Here is a 15,610-nt window from a genome sequence, read left to right as displayed (position 1 = left end):
GTGGACACTGATCACTGATGCGGCCACTGATTGGTCATTGCTGTGGCCACTGATTGATCATTGCTGCGGCCACTGATTGATCATTGCTGCTGCCACTGATTGATCATTTCTGCCATTGATTGATCTTTGCTGCTGCCACTGATTGATCATTGCTGCCATTGATTGATCTTTGCTGCTGCCACTGATTGATCACTGCTGAGGCCACTCATTGATCACTGCTGCGGCCACTGATTGATCACTGCTGCGGCCACTGATTGATCACTGCTGCGGCCACTGATTGATCATTGCTGCTGCCACTGATTGATCATTGCTGCCACTGATTACTGCTGTGGACACTGATGCAGCCACTGATTGGTCATTGCTGTGGCCACTGATTGATCATTGCTGTGGCCACTGATTGTTCACTGCTGGGGACACTGATCACTGCTGGGGTCACTGATTGATCATTGCTGGGGACACTGATTGATCACTGCTGGGGACACTGATTGATCACTGCTGGGGACACTGATTGATCATTGCTGTGGTCACTGATTGATCATTGCTGCAACCACTGATTGATCACTGCTGGGGCCACTAATTGATCACTGCTGGGGCCACTGATTGATCATTACTGCGGCCACTGATTGATCACTGCTGCGGCCACTGATTGATCACTTCTGGGGTCTCTGATCACTGCTGGGGCCACTGATTGATCACTGCTGAGGCCACTGATTGATCACTGCTGAGGCCACTGATTGATCACTGCTGAGGCCACTGATTGATCACTGCTGGGGTCTCTGATCACTGCTGCGGACACTGATTGATCACTGCTGCGGCCACTGATTGATCACTGCTGCGGCCACTGATTGATCACTGCTGCGGCCACTGATTGATCACTGCTGAGGCCACTGATTGATCACTGCTGGGGTCTCTGATTGATCACTGCTGGGGTCTCTGATTGATCACTGCTGAGGCCACTGATTGATCACTGCTGGGGCCACTGATTGATCACTGCTGAGGCCACTGATTGATCACTGCTGAGGCCTCTGATTGATCACTTCTGGGGTCTCTGATATCTGCTGCGGCCACTGATGGATCTCTGCTCCTTTGAATTTGTTTATTAAGAAACGCGAGCACCATAATAAATGTCCTATTTCTCCTCACATTAAAGCCTTCTTCTCCTCTGTGTGAGGTAAATCGTCTTCTGTGAGGAAATGTCACATCTCACATAACACCATTTACCTCACACAGATGGGAATCATTGTGTAACTGAGGAGCCTGAGATCAGCGACACGGGCAGATTTACCTCACACTGCACCCGCCGCCATTACTGGAGCCGGGGAGGGGCGGGACCAGCGGCCATTCCACACAACTGACCTTCATGGGCGGGGCTACCCGGGACTGCGCGGAGGGATCTCTGATCGACAGCTTCTCATTTGCCGCTGGAACATTCAATCAAACGACTGACCCCGCCCACTACATGAGACACGCAGCTTGGAGAGTCTTCCCGCGCTCTAAGACCACGTGACCCCGCCTCCGCTTATATACTGACCCTGAGGTAAAAACGCGGCAAACGGGAGGTGAGCGGCGGAGAGAGGAGACGGATACCCGGCCTGTGAGGTAAGTGACGACGGTGTCTGAGGGCAGCCACTAGCCAGTCTGTAATTACATGGTGTCTGCTATAACCGGGCATTAGTAGAATTTGTGCTCTCCATTAACACACACACACACACATATCAGGAGTGTTAGGGGAGATTTATTAACGCTTTTGGTTATATATAGATATATATGTATAGGTAGGTGTATGTATATATGTACGAGAATATATATATATATATATATACACCCCCATAGTTTTATATTAGGAGATGGCCTGTGTTAAGCTGAAGCTGCCCCCAGGTTTGCCCCCTATAGCTGCGGCCACCTCTGAGCCCTTATATACAATGTCTGTATCTTAGTATGTGGTCCCATTAGGCAGGTTTTATTGATCCCGGCTATGGCCCATGTAGGTTAATACCCTCTGAGCCTTGCGCCCACCCATTGTTAAATGGAAGCAGTCACCCTTGCAAAATAAATACATTCTACATTTAGGTCCTGTGCACATGCTGCGTTTTTTTTTTGTTTTTTTTGCTGAGCACATGGTGCAGGTTTTTTCCGTTTTGCTGTGCACATGGTGCAGTTTTTTTCCGTTTTGCTGTGCACATGTGCAGGTTTTTTGCTGTGCACATGATGCAGGTTTTTTCGTTTTTGCTGTGCACATGATGCAGGTTTTTTGCTGTGCACATGATGCAGGTTTTTTGCTGTGCACATGTGCAGGTTTTTTTGCTGAGCACATGGTGCAGGCTTTTTGCTGTGCACATGTGCAGGTTTTTTCCTTTTTGCAGTGCACATGATGCAGGTTTTTTCCTTTTTGCTGTGCACATGTGCAGGTTTTTTCTGTGCACATGTGCAGGTTTTTTCCTTTTTGCTGTGCACATGTGCAGGTTTTTTCCTTTTTGCTGAGCACATGGTGCAGGTTTTTTCCTTGCGGTTTTGATGCTGCATAAACAATGTGCAGCATGTCAGTTATTAATAAGGTGCAGCAGCGGGTTTTCACCCATTGACTTCAATTCATTGATTTTCTTCAAGGCCTAAAAAAACCCTGCATCTAGTTTTGACGAGTGTTTTTGTCACAGCGTACAGAACTGGTGCTGAAAAGTTCTGCACCAAATCTGCAGCGTGTGCACATAGCCTAGGCTAAGTTCACAAGGGGCATCTTTTACTGCGTTTTTGTTTTGTTGTTGAAATATCATCTTTTCTCACTTTATGTAAATGAGCTGTTCCAGGCTATGGGGCGGATGCTGTCTGGCAGATAACTCCGCCTCCAGATATTACTGTAAATAAAAGGGGCGTTACCAGTGTGATGTGTGACGGCCGCTCTCTTCAGAGCCGTATGTGATTATGACACTTCTGCAGATTCCTCTCAGCTTCAGTCTCCAGCTTGCAGCCAGGCACTGTTGCAACATTGTTCCAATGAAGCAGAGCTCTGGGAGCTGCAAAAAAATGTGTTTCTGTCAGTTAGGCTATGTGCGCACGTTGCGTACTGTCACTGCAGAAACAGTCCGTAATGAAAAAAAAAAAAAGCCGATTCCATGCACTCTGCCTGCAGCTCCTCCCATAGACAGAGCGGGGGCTGCAGGCAAAGCGCAGGAAAGAAGTGACATGTCACTTCTTAGAACGCGCGCTTCGGGCAGCAGCCGAAGCGCTGCGCTCTAAGACGCCACGTGTGCACGTCTACTGTATAATCTCCATAGATTATGCAGGTCCCCTGCATGCAGATCGCAGCGTAACTGCATGTAATTACGCAACGTGCGCACATAGCCTTAGGCTACTGTCATACATCCGTTTTTTGTCGATAGGCATAATCTGGTGTGTGCCTGATGCAACGGATTCAGCGCACATTGTGTAAAAACTGATTCGATGGATCCGGTAAAAAAAAACAGATCCGTCGTAGCAGTTTGTACCGATATCCAGCTGTGGCCACAGGTCACTCAGGTTACCCGCGGCCAGTTGGAGTCCTCCACCTGAGAGCGGTGGCCGCAGGTAACCTGAGTGACGTCATCGCTGATAGTGCGACTCACTTAAGTTGCTGCGTGGAGCTCTCAGCTTCATGTAGGAAAGCTGGGAGCGCCGTGGTACCTCGTGTGGATTACGATGGACCTGGAGAGGTATTTTGGGATTAATAAAGTACTGAAAGAGGGTTTTATTTTGTCTTTTATTCCAAATAAAGGATTTTTTAGGTGTATGTGTTTATATTCTTTAACTTACAGATTACTCATGGGGGGTGTCTCATAGATGCCTGCCATGATTAACCTAGGACCACCGCACCAGGGGGGGATGTCTCATAGATGCCTGCCATGATTAACCTAGGACCACCGCACCAGGGCAATTCGGGAAGAGCCGGGTAGAGTCCCGAGATTGTCTTATCTAATGGATGCTGCAATTCTGGGCAGCTGTTGGCTAATATTTTTAGGCTGGGGGGCTCCCCATCATGAGAATACCAGCCTTCAGCCGTGTGGCTTTATCTTGGCTGGTATCAAAATTGGGGGGGGACCGCACGTCGTTTTATGTTAAAATCATTTATTTTACTGCATGATATAGATCCACTCACCGGCGGCTGTGATTGGTTGCAGTGAGACAGCTGTCACTTATTGTGGGGGCGTGTCTGACTGCAACCAATCATAGGTGGGGGGGAGCAGTGAATACAAGATGGAATAATGAGCGGCGCCGGCATTTTCAAAGCAGGAGAAGCTGCGGAAGCAGTGTGACAGCTGTGTAGAGCCGCGCCGGTGATCGGTGAGTATGAGAGAGGGGGTGAGAGATAGAGAGACCGACGGAGAGAGAGAGAGACCGACCGACGAGAGAGAGATTGATTTTCTGACCAGAAAATAATTTCTCCCTGTTCTGGGCATGCTCAGTTGTAAAAAAAAAAACTGGATCCAGCCCTTATTTCTGTCTTTTGCCGGATGCCCCCGGATCTGGCGCACATAGCCTGTTATTCAATCACATGTTGCACGGCGCCTGATCCGGTGTGGTCCGTTTTTTTACCAGAGGCAAAAAACCTTTCAGCCGGACGAAGAAATTTCTCCAGATCTGGCTGACGCCACATGCAACGCAAGGCCATTCGGCGCTAATACAAGTCAATGGTGAATAAAACTGATCCGGCTCCGGATCCGTTTTATCCGCATTTTGCCAGATTGTGACTGACGGCAAAAACCGGATGTGTGAAAGTAGCCTTACTTGACTCACACTGGTATTGCTGGAGGCAGAGTTATTTTCCAGGCATAGTCCACCCCATAGCCTGGAACAGCTCATTTATATAAAGTGATAAGATGACTTGTCCACAAAACATCTGATATGAGGCAGACTGGTAGGACAGTTTTCAGCATTCTCTAACCTGTATGTCCATATTAACAGTTTACCAACTCAAAGTGGTGACAGATTCCCTTTAATGAAGGCACTGCTGATGGTAGATGTGCTTAATTCATTAAAGGGGTTGTCCACTACTTTTACTTTGATGGGCTATCCTTAGGATAGGTCATCAATGTTTGATCGGCTGAGGTCTGACACCCCACTCACCCGCTGATCAGCTGTTAGCGAGAGCAGGCGGCCGTAAATGCTCAGTTCTGGCATTGCTCCGTCTTCTGATAGTGTCCACAGCCAGGTACTGCACATCTGCCTCCCATTCTAATCAATAGGAGGCGGATGTTCAGTACACGGCCTTTGCCGCTATCAAGGACGAAGCAGCGCCAGAATTGAGCATTTCCGGTCTCCTTCTGCCGAGCCTGAAAACTGCTGATCCGCGTGGGTGCGGGGTGTCAGACACCGGCCGATCTGACATTGATGGCCTTTCCAAAGGATAGGCCATCAATGTAAAATTAGTGGACAACCCTTTTAAGGGGCTCCACTTAGTAAATTATCAGTAGCTTGCACCTCTGCCAGAAATATTACTCTAATCAGGCCTGCTTTACCAAAGTTTGGAGCTGGGATGGGAAAATCATCTTGTGTTATGCTAACACTTAAGGGCCATTTACACGCTGCAACATCGCTAACGATATATCGTCGGGGTCACGGTGTTAGTGACGCACATCCCGCGCCGTTAGTGACATCGCAGCGTGTGACACCAAGGAGCGACCTTAAACGATCGCAAAAGAGCCAAAAATCATTGGTATATGAGAGGTCGTTCATTTACCAAAAATGGTTGACTCGTACGTAGCGATGTTGTTCCTCGTTCCTGCGGCAGCGCACATCGCTATGTGTGACACCGCAGGAGCGACGCTCATCTCCTTACCTTCGTCCACCGGCAATGTGGAAGGAAGGAGGTGGGCGGCATGTTCCGGCCGCTCATCTCCGCCCCTCCTCTGCTGTCGGGCGGCCGTTTTGTGACGTTGCTGTGATGCCGAACGCACCTTCCCCTTGAAGGAGGGATTGTTCGGCGGTCACAGCGTCGTCGCAGAACAGGTACTGTATGTGCGTGTGACGCTGCCGTAGCGATAATGTTCGCTAAGGAAGCGATCACCACATATCGCATCAACGACGGGGGCGGGTGGTAACGCTCGCGACATCGTTAGCGATGTCGCAGCGTGTATAGCACTCTTTACACCACCAAATGATTAACTTATGATTTTCCTGGGCTGGCTTCACCACTCCCATCCTACACTTCGGCGAAGTTAGCTACGATTGATGTAAAACCGGGAAAAAAAAAATTTGCTTCTGAGTTGTGAAAAAAAAAAATGCGACCTTTTAGGCTATGTGCGCACGCTGCGTTGTTTTGACGCTGCGTTTTTGGCCGCTAAAAACGCACCCGCGTCGAAAAAACGCATGCGTTTTTACCGCGATTTGGTGCGTTTTTGATCTCTGCGTTTTGCTGCGTTTTTCAAATGCATTGCATGGGCGGAAAACGCAGAAAAAACGCAGGAAAGAACTGACATGTCCATTTATTTTTTTTTAACTCAAAAACGCAGGTAAAAAAAACAGATGTGTGCGGACAGCAAAAATGAAAACTCATAGACTTTGCTGGGGAAGCAAAGTCCTGCAGTTTTGAGGCCAAAAACGCACTGTGCGCACATAGCCTTAAGCTGTATGCTGGAAACTGGCGAAAACGTCTTCATAAATATTGCCACAATACATTACCCTAATCCTCTCCATTCGTTTCCCTATAGTTGGCCAGTGTAAACAGGCTGCCAATAACCCGCTGAACATGGAAAATTGTCAATTGTTGGGTGAAATGATTTTAACACTTCAAAATCATTATTCGAGACAGTACATTAGTGTTTATGATTGATCGTTGTGTGCACATTAAAGTGCTGTCAGCCTGCCTACACAGGCAAACGACTAAGGCTTTGTGCCTACGTTGCTTTTTACCTGCTTTTTTGCTGCTTTTTCAACTGCAGCGTTTAATGCCAAAATGGCTGTGTTCTGCTTTTCAAGCAAAGTCTACATGAATTTGGGTTTCTTGTCCGCACTATGCAGTTCAAAATGCTGCCTTTTTGTGGCAGAAATTTGGGCAAAAACTCAGCTTTACAGTTCAAAACGCAAATGGCAAAAACAATTGACATGTTGCTTCTTTAAAAAGCAGAGTTTTTGCCCACATTTCTGCCACAAAAAGGCAGCATTTTGACCAGCATAGTGCGCACAAACCCAAATTCCCATAGACTTTGCTTGAAAAGCAGAACGCATGCATTTTGACATTAAACGCTGCAGTTGAAAAAGCAACGTGGGCACAAAGCCTAAATCAGCTTCCACGTACACGAGTGTCAGTCTTTTAACACTCGCTGGTCTTCCATTCTTCATGCACTCTTAAAGGAAACCTGTCATTCGATTCATGCTGCCCAAACCACGAACGGCATGAATAAGAATCTGCCTGCGTGATTGTAACCAGGCATGTGTTTTGGGGTTTTTTGGGTTTTTTTTTCCTCTAAAAGGCTCCGACATTTCATAGAAAACATAATTTGAATAGATTTCACAGGACAATAAGGAGAGATTTGGCTAGTCCGTTTTGGCCCCCTTAAAGGGAACCTGTCACCAGTTTTATGGTCTATAAGCTGTGGTCACCACCAGTGGGGCTCTTGTATACAACATTCTAACATGCCGTATATAAGAGCGCAGGCCGCTGTGAGAACATAAAAAACACTTTATAATACTCACCCGGTGCTGGTTGGCCCGGTGGGCGGCGCTGTTCTCCGGGACCGGCGCCTCCTCTCTCGGCCATCTTGCTCCTCAGTCTTCTGAAGTGTGTGTGCATGACGCATCCATGTCATACACACTTGCCGGCACTGAGGTCCTGCACAGGCGCACTACAATACTTTGATCTGCCCTGAGCCCCTTAGGCTAGTTTCACACTTGCATTGGACGGCTTCCGTAGCATTGCGTTGTGTGACGGATGCAACGGATGCGTTGCATATAGTGGCACAATGCTATGCTACGGATCGTACAAAACAACGGAAAACTTTATTTTTTTTTTCTTCTTCTTTACAGTTTACCGGCAGCCGACTATTGTGAAAGATCAGCCGATCACTCTCAATAGCCGGCGGCCGAGCACTCAGCTGAGCGCCCTGACATGCCTGCGGCCGAGCATGCCGGCGGCCGGTCGCTCACCTGAGCGCTGTCACTTGTTGGCGGCCGGGCATGCCGGCGGCCGGTCGCTCAGCTGTGCGCTGTCACTTGCCGGCGGCCGGTCGCTCAGCTGAGCGCTGTCACTTGCCGGCGGCCGGTCGCTCAGCTGAGCGCTGTCACATGCTGGCGGCCGGGCATGCCGGCGGGCAGGCGCTCAGCTTCGGCCACCGAGAGACAACAAAAAAAAAGTTTGATTTAAAAAAAAAAAAAAAAATCATGCGCAGTGAAATCCTACGGATTGCGCTACGCAAAATAAAAGTTACATGCTGCGTTCCTTCCGCCCGACGCAGCGTCAAAATAACGACGCTGCGTCGTCCAGCGGATGCAACGCAGACACTTGCGTTACAGTGCGTCATCCATACAAGTCTATGGAGAATAGCGCAGTGCGTTAACGGACTGCGCTATTCTCCATAGTGACAGAATGCGCTGAACGCAAGTGTGAAACTAGCCTTATACGTTCATGTAGGCAGAGACCTCTCATTCCAGGGCAGTGGACAAGACGAAGCTTGAATACCTAAATGGGTTGTCTAGGACCCAAAAAATGTAAATAAGTAAATGTGCAGCTCCTGCACGCTACGATATCGCAGGTGCGATGTTGGTGGGGTCAAATCGAAAGTGACGCACATCCGGCGTCGCTGTCGATATCGTAGTGTGTAAATCCTTTGTGATACGATTAACGAGCACAAAAGCGTCGTAATCGTATCATCGGTGTAGCGTCGGTCATTTCGATAATTTGGAAATGACCGATGTTACGATGTTGTTCCTCGTTCCTGCGGCAGCACACATTGCTGTGTATGAAGCCGCAGGAGCGAGGAACATCTACCTGCGTCCCAATGCGGAAGGAAGTAGGTGGGCGCGATGTTTACGTCCCGCTCACCTCCGCCCCTCCGCTGCTATTGGCCGTCTGCTGTGTGACGTCTCTATGACGCCACACGACCCGCCCCCTTAATAAGGAGGCAGATCGCCGGCCAGAGCGACGTCGCAGGGCAGGTGAGTGCATGTGAAGCTGGCGTAGCGATAATATTCGCTACGCCAGCGATCACAAGGTATCGCACCTGCGACCCAGCAAAGTCTATGAGAATTCAGAAATGCTGTGCGCACGTTGATTTTTGTTGGTCGGAACCGCAGGAGTCTTGTGAGCATCTGCAGTGCGTGTCTGAAGCAGACAAGCAAGTACCTGGATAACAAGGCTGCAGGAATGGCAAGCGTGCACGTGCGGGATCTCAAGCTGCTAACGGTGATGCCGCTCATGTAAATCCATGCTGTGACGCCCACAGGGGTGTAATACCATGGAAAGCGTGCAAACGCCCACGGGGCGATGCGACGCCCAGGGGACTAGCCCCTCTATTTACATAGGGAACATGTAAGTTAAAAAAAAAATTTAATACATAAATATTACAACACAGGGATGGGTAGGAAGGGGTTTCTAGGCCACACATCACCCTGCTTGGAGGTTAGAACGCATATGGGACCTGACAGGTTCCCTTAAAGAGTTTTGTTCGGTCCTTGAACTTGACACCGAACCCCATGGAATTAAACGTTAAGGGGGCTTTACACGCTACAATATCGTTAATGAATTATTGTCGGGGTCACATTGTTTGTGATGCACATCCGGCGTCTTTAACGATATCGCAGCGTGTAACAGGTATGTGCGATCTTAAGCGACCTCTCACGTGGTGAAAATCGTTCACCATGGAGAGGTCGTCCTAAAACCAAAAATCGTTAATAGTTGATTAACGATGTGGTTCGTCGCTCCTGCGGCAGCACACATCGCTTCGTGTGACACCGCCGGAGCGGCGAACGTCTCCTTACCTGCATCCCGCCGGCAATGAGGAAGGAGGTGGGCGGGATGTTACGTCCCGCTCATCTCCGCCCCTCCGCTTTGATTGGCCGGCCGCTTAGTGACGTCGCGGTGACGTCGCTGTGATGCCGAACGCACCTCCCCCTTGAGGGAGGGATTGTTCGGCAGTCACAGCAACGGCGCCGACCAGGTAAGTGCGTGTGACGCTGCCGTAGCGACAATGTTCGCTACAGCAGCGATCACAAACAGTCGCATGCAGGACGGGGGCGGGTGCTTTCGCGCTCTATATCGCTAGCAATATCGTAGCGTGTAAAGCCACCTTTTAGTCTGAACTTTTGTGCTGTAAAATGGTTGTAAGGGGTAGATGGCTGCAAAATGGAGATAATAACAGCACAATTGCCCTGCAAACAATCGTGGATAGGTAAACTACTTAATATACTATAGAATAAAAAGTGAAATAACATAAAATAAAAAACAATCTTGAACCAGGAGGCGGAGGTTGAGGATGTGGGTGGAAAAGGCAGAGGAGGAGGCGGTCACCAACAGTTGTTTTTTTTTCTCCTCTGGTTGTTTGTTTGTTTGATTTTATTTGGGGAGGCCCCAAAACATTGAGAATGGCAAAAAGAATTTGGAGACATAAGTTATATAGGGCAGACCCATCACACACATACTCTTCCACCATGTTGTTGAAAGGCTGCCGCCTGCTAAAGCCTGCTTTACACGTTGCAATTTCGCATACGATATCGTATGCGATTTGCAACGCCCCCATCGTATGTGTGGCATGTTCAATTTGTTGAACTTGTCGCACAAACGATTAACCCCCGTCACACATACTTACCGTCCATACGACCTCGATGTGGGTGGCGAACGTCCACTTCCTGAAGTGGGAGGGACGTTCGGCGTCACGCGGCAGCCGGCCAATAGATACGGAGGGGCGGAGCTGAGTTGGACGTAAACATCCCGCCCACCTCCTTCCTTCCGCATTGCTGGCCGGGAGCCGCAGGACGCAGGTAAGATCTGTTCATCGTTCCCGGGGTGTCACACACTGCGATGTGTGCTACCCCGGGTACGATGAGCAATCTGACGTTCAATTATAGAGAAATGAACGACGTGCGTGTGATGAACGTTTTAACGTTCAATCGCACGTACCTGTCACACGCTACAACATACCTTACGATGCCGGATGTGCGTCACTTACGACGTGACCCCGCCGACACATCGTAAGATATATTGTAGCGTGTAAAGCGGGCTTTATGTACATCGTATCAGTCGTACAGATGATGGTGCCAGATGTTGTGACGTGCTGAAGAAGTTATTCCACATTTGAGCCAGGCTAACCCTCCTTTCCGAGGTGCTGCCGGTGGCCCAGCTGCATTGGCGACTTCCTCCTCTGCCTTGTGGTTCCACTGAGCCCCCGCTGTCAGGTGGGCACACCAAGAGTAGTATGTCTGCCAGCGTGCCCTTGCATTCCCTCATTTTCCAATCACACTTCAGTAACGGAAGTAAGGATGGCACATTGTTCTTGTAGCAGGGATCCAGCACTGGTAACAATCCGGGCAAGTCGGCGTTCATTGCGCAGGCACAGCAGCATATATTCGCACATGTGTGCAATGCACCGGGAGGCAATGACAAGCTATCCTCGGTGGGAGGTGTATCATCTGTGTCCCACCAGCTATGCTCCAGTGATGCCTCTGAGCTGCTTTGAGTGCCACACTGTTATGAAGGCCGGGGCCATACGGGGGACTACTGCGATCCTTGCATGACACTCGGCTCATACTGGCAGCACAGCGGTAGACGAGTGTCATGCAAGTGTCACTGCGACTGAGGACTGATCATGCGATCATACCACAGCAGAGGGGTCGGGCCGGCGCTACGGAGCTGAAGGAGAGATTTATCTCCCTCTCCTCCGTTGCCGGCTATTGCCATTCTCGCTCTGAACTCGCAGTACACCGGTGTACTGCGAGTGCAATGCGATTTTTTTCTCACCCCTTAGACTTGAAAGGGTGCGAGAGAAACAAGGATTGCATTACACTCGCAGCATGCTGCGATTGTTGTCTCGGTCCGATTAGGGCTGAGAAAATAATCACTCATGGAAGCTGGTAGATAGGTTAATATTGGTCCGAGTGGAATGCAAGGTTTTATCGTATTCCACTAGCTCCGATTTTCATGCCGTGTGTCTTAAGCCTGCTTTACACGTTGCAATTTCGCATACGATATTGTATGTGATTTGCAATGCCTCCATCGTATGTGCAGCACGTTCAATTTGTTGAACATGCCGCACAAACGATTAACCCCCGTCACACGCACTTACCCGTCCATACGACCTTGATGTGGGCGTCGAACGTCCACTTCCTGGAGTGGGAAGGACGTTCGGCGTCACATCGACGTCACGCGGCAGCCGGCCAATAGATGCGGAGGGGCGGAGCTGAGCGGGACATAAACATCCCGCCCACCTCCTTCCTTTCGCATTGCTGGCCGGGAGCCGCAGGAGGCAGGTAAGATCTGTTCATCGTTCCCGGGGTGTCACACGCTGCGATGTGTGCTACCCCGGGTACGATGAACAATCTGACGTTCAATTCTAGAGAATTGAACGACGTGCGTGCGATGAACGTTTTAACGTTCAATCGCACGTACCTGTCACACACTGCAATGTACCTTACGATGCCGGATGTGCGTCACTTACGACGTGACCCCGCCGACACATCGTAAGATAACATTGCAGCGTGTAAAGCGGGCTTAAGGCCGAACACTGATCCTCCTCATCCTCAAAAACGGTCCCCTGGCTGGACAGTTGTGTACCTCTTGTTGGTGCAGGAACCCACCATCCAAGCCATGCGTGGACGACTGGCCTGATTATTGTGTTCATTGTGTGGTCCCTGTTCCTCCTCTTGTGCCACCCACCTCCTCATCCATCGCCTGAAGCATCTTTTTCATGGAGACATAGAAGTGGGATAGTAAAGCTGATGAAGAAGTCATCAGTGCTGGCCATGTTTGTGGAGTACTCGAAGCAGCACAACACGACATACACGTCCCGCATGCAGGCCCACTCGTGTGCTGCAGCTGAAACTCCGCTATTGCCCCCACAATCTCTCCGGCATATACTAGATGGAGTTCCACCTTGAGGGTACATTGTATATGAGGCGTTGAGCGGGAAGCCACAAGTGCAGGAGGGCAAAGAGCAGCAGGATGAAAATGCTGAAAGCACGCACTGACGGGCCGCACTTTCTGCAGCAGCTCTGACATCTCGGGGTAATTTTTCAGGAAGCACTGCACTACTAAATTCAGCACATGCGACAGGGGATGTGCGTCAAACTGGCTGGGCCCAGAGCTGCTACGATATTTTGTCTGTTATCGCTTACCACCAAGCCGGACTTGAAGTTCAGCAGCACCTGCCGCTCATCTGTCTATTGTTTGATTCCCATCCTCAATCCCTGCTCGGCGTGGGATTTTTCCCCTAAACAGATGAGTTTCAGAAGAGCCTGCTGTCATTTCCCCGTGACTGTGCTGAATTTGGTGGTGTGGGTGTTACACTGGCTAGAGGAGGAGGAGGCTGCAACACAGAGAGAAGTCCAGCAATCCTCGGTATCGAGTGCCGAGTGTCATGCAAGTGTCACTGTGACTGAGGACTGATCATGCGATCATACCACAGCAGCGGGGGCCGGTGCTGCAGAGCTGAGGGAGAGATTTATCTCCCTCTCCTCCGTTGCTGGCTATTGCCATTCTTGCTCTGCACTCGCGGTATACCGGTGTGCTGCGAGTACAGGGCGATCTTTCTCTCGCCCCATAGACTTGAATAGATATGAGAGAAAGAGTCTCGCATTACAGTCGCAGCATGCTGCAATTGTTTTCTCGATCCGATTGGTGCTGAGAAAATAATGGCTCCTGCACTGACACACAGGCTAGAATTGGTCCGAGGGGAATGCGATGTTTTATCACACTCCACTCACTCCGATTTTCATGCCGTGTGGCTTAGGCCTCACTGAAATAAATCTGTAAGTATTAAGCAGGTAGGATCAAAACCTAGAACTAAAAAACAGATGATTGAAATATTAATATGAAAACATTAATATATCTGTCCTGAGCCAGCATCGAAGCACGTTGAATGAATTAAGCGTTCAAACCTTTATTCGATTGTTGGTATTGTATTGTTGTATTGTGGCTTTCAGAAGTGAGGCAGCTTTGAAACGCTTTGAATTAATGAACTACGTTTTTTGGAATAACGCACAGCATCATCTTTGACCGGCAGCGCAAAACAACCACTAATCATCCTTCTTTCCTACTTATTGGCTCTTTGAGCATGTGGATCTGTATCTGCGATACTTTATAGGTCTAATTTCATCCACCGAGGTGAGCGCATATGATCATCTATGTTCCGCATTGCGCTGTTTCTGCCTCCTAGTACTGGAATAGAGAAGCAGAATTCAAGCTGGCGTCTGATCAATCTCATAAATAATCTCTGATTATAATGGTGTCTTTTTTTACTGGACAAAATAGTGCACCATGCAGTAATGTAGTGGTTACAAGTTGGATACAGCGATGTAGCAGGTGACAGGTGGGCTGCAGTAATGTAGCGGGTGACAAGTTGGATACAGCATGTAGCAGGTGACAGGTGGGCCGCAGTAATGTAGCGGGTGACAAGTTGGATACAGCGATGTAGCAGGTGACAGGTGGGCCGCAGTAATGTAGCGGGTGACAAGTTGGATACAGCGATGTAGCAGGTGACAGGTGGGCCGCAGTAATGTAGCGGGTGACAAGTTGGATACAGCATGTAGCAGGTGACAGGTGGGCCGCAGTAATGTAGCGGGTGACAAGTTGGATACAGCATGTAGCAGGTGACAGGTGGGCCGCAGTAATGTAGCGGGTGACAAGTTGGATACAGCGATGTAGCAGGTGACAGGTGGGCCGCAGTAATGTAGCGGGTGACAAGTTGGATACAGCGATGTAGCAGGTGACAGGTGGGCCGCAGTAATGTAGCGGGTGACAAGTTGGATACAGCAATGTAGCAGGTGACAGGTGGGCTGCAGTAATGTAGCGGGTGACAAGTTGGATACAGCATGTAGCAGGTGACAGGTGGGCCGCAGTAATGTAGCGGGTGACAAGTTGGATACAGCGATGTAGTAGGTGACAGGTGGGCCGCAGTAATGTAGCGGGTGACAAGTTGGATACAGCGATGTAGCAGGTGACAGGTAGGCTGCAGTAATGTAGCGGGTGACAAGTTGGATACAGCATGTAGCAGGTGACAGGTGGGCTGCAGTAATGTAGCGGGTGACAAGTTGGATACAGCATGTAGCAGGTGACAGGTGGGCTGCAGTAATGTAGCGGGTGACAAGTTGGATACAGCATGTAGCAGGTGACAGGTGGGCTGCAGTAATGTAGCGGGTGACAAGTTGGATACAGCATGTAGCAGGTGACAGGTGGGCTGCAGTAATGTAGCGGGTGACAAGTTGGATACAGCATGTAGCAGGTGACAGGTGGGCCGCAGTAATGTAGCGGGTGACAAGTTGGATACAGCAATGTAGCAGGTGACAGGTGGGCTGCAGTGATGTAGCAGGTGACAGGTGGGCTGCAGTGATGTAGCGGGTGACAAGTTGGATACAGCGATGTAGCAGGTGACAGCTGGCCGGAGTGATGTTGCGGGTTTCAGACTTGGGACAGTGGGTGTAGCGATGTACCAGG

At 49.6% G+C, this 15,610-nt stretch overlaps 1 protein-coding gene across 2 annotated transcripts in view; it reads left to right on the top strand.

The window, feature by feature from the left end:
* The first annotated feature begins 1,501 nt into the window (after positions 1 to 1,501).
* The window catches only part of LOC142246491 (E3 ubiquitin/ISG15 ligase TRIM25-like), a 29,229-nt gene continuing 15,120 nt past the window's right edge, over positions 1,502 to 15,610 (top strand). For both annotated transcript variants that reach the window (XR_012724898.1, XM_075319555.1), the window contains exon 1: positions 1,502 to 1,599. The gene's annotated coding sequence lies outside the window, so the exon portion shown is untranslated. The remainder of the gene's footprint in view (positions 1,600 to 15,610) is intronic.

The sequence above is a fragment of the Anomaloglossus baeobatrachus genome, chromosome 7 (assembly GCF_048569485.1).
Source record: "Anomaloglossus baeobatrachus isolate aAnoBae1 chromosome 7, aAnoBae1.hap1, whole genome shotgun sequence".
NCBI lineage: Eukaryota > Metazoa > Chordata > Amphibia > Anura > Aromobatidae > Anomaloglossus > Anomaloglossus baeobatrachus.
This window is presented reverse-complemented; position numbering and strand designations above follow the sequence as displayed.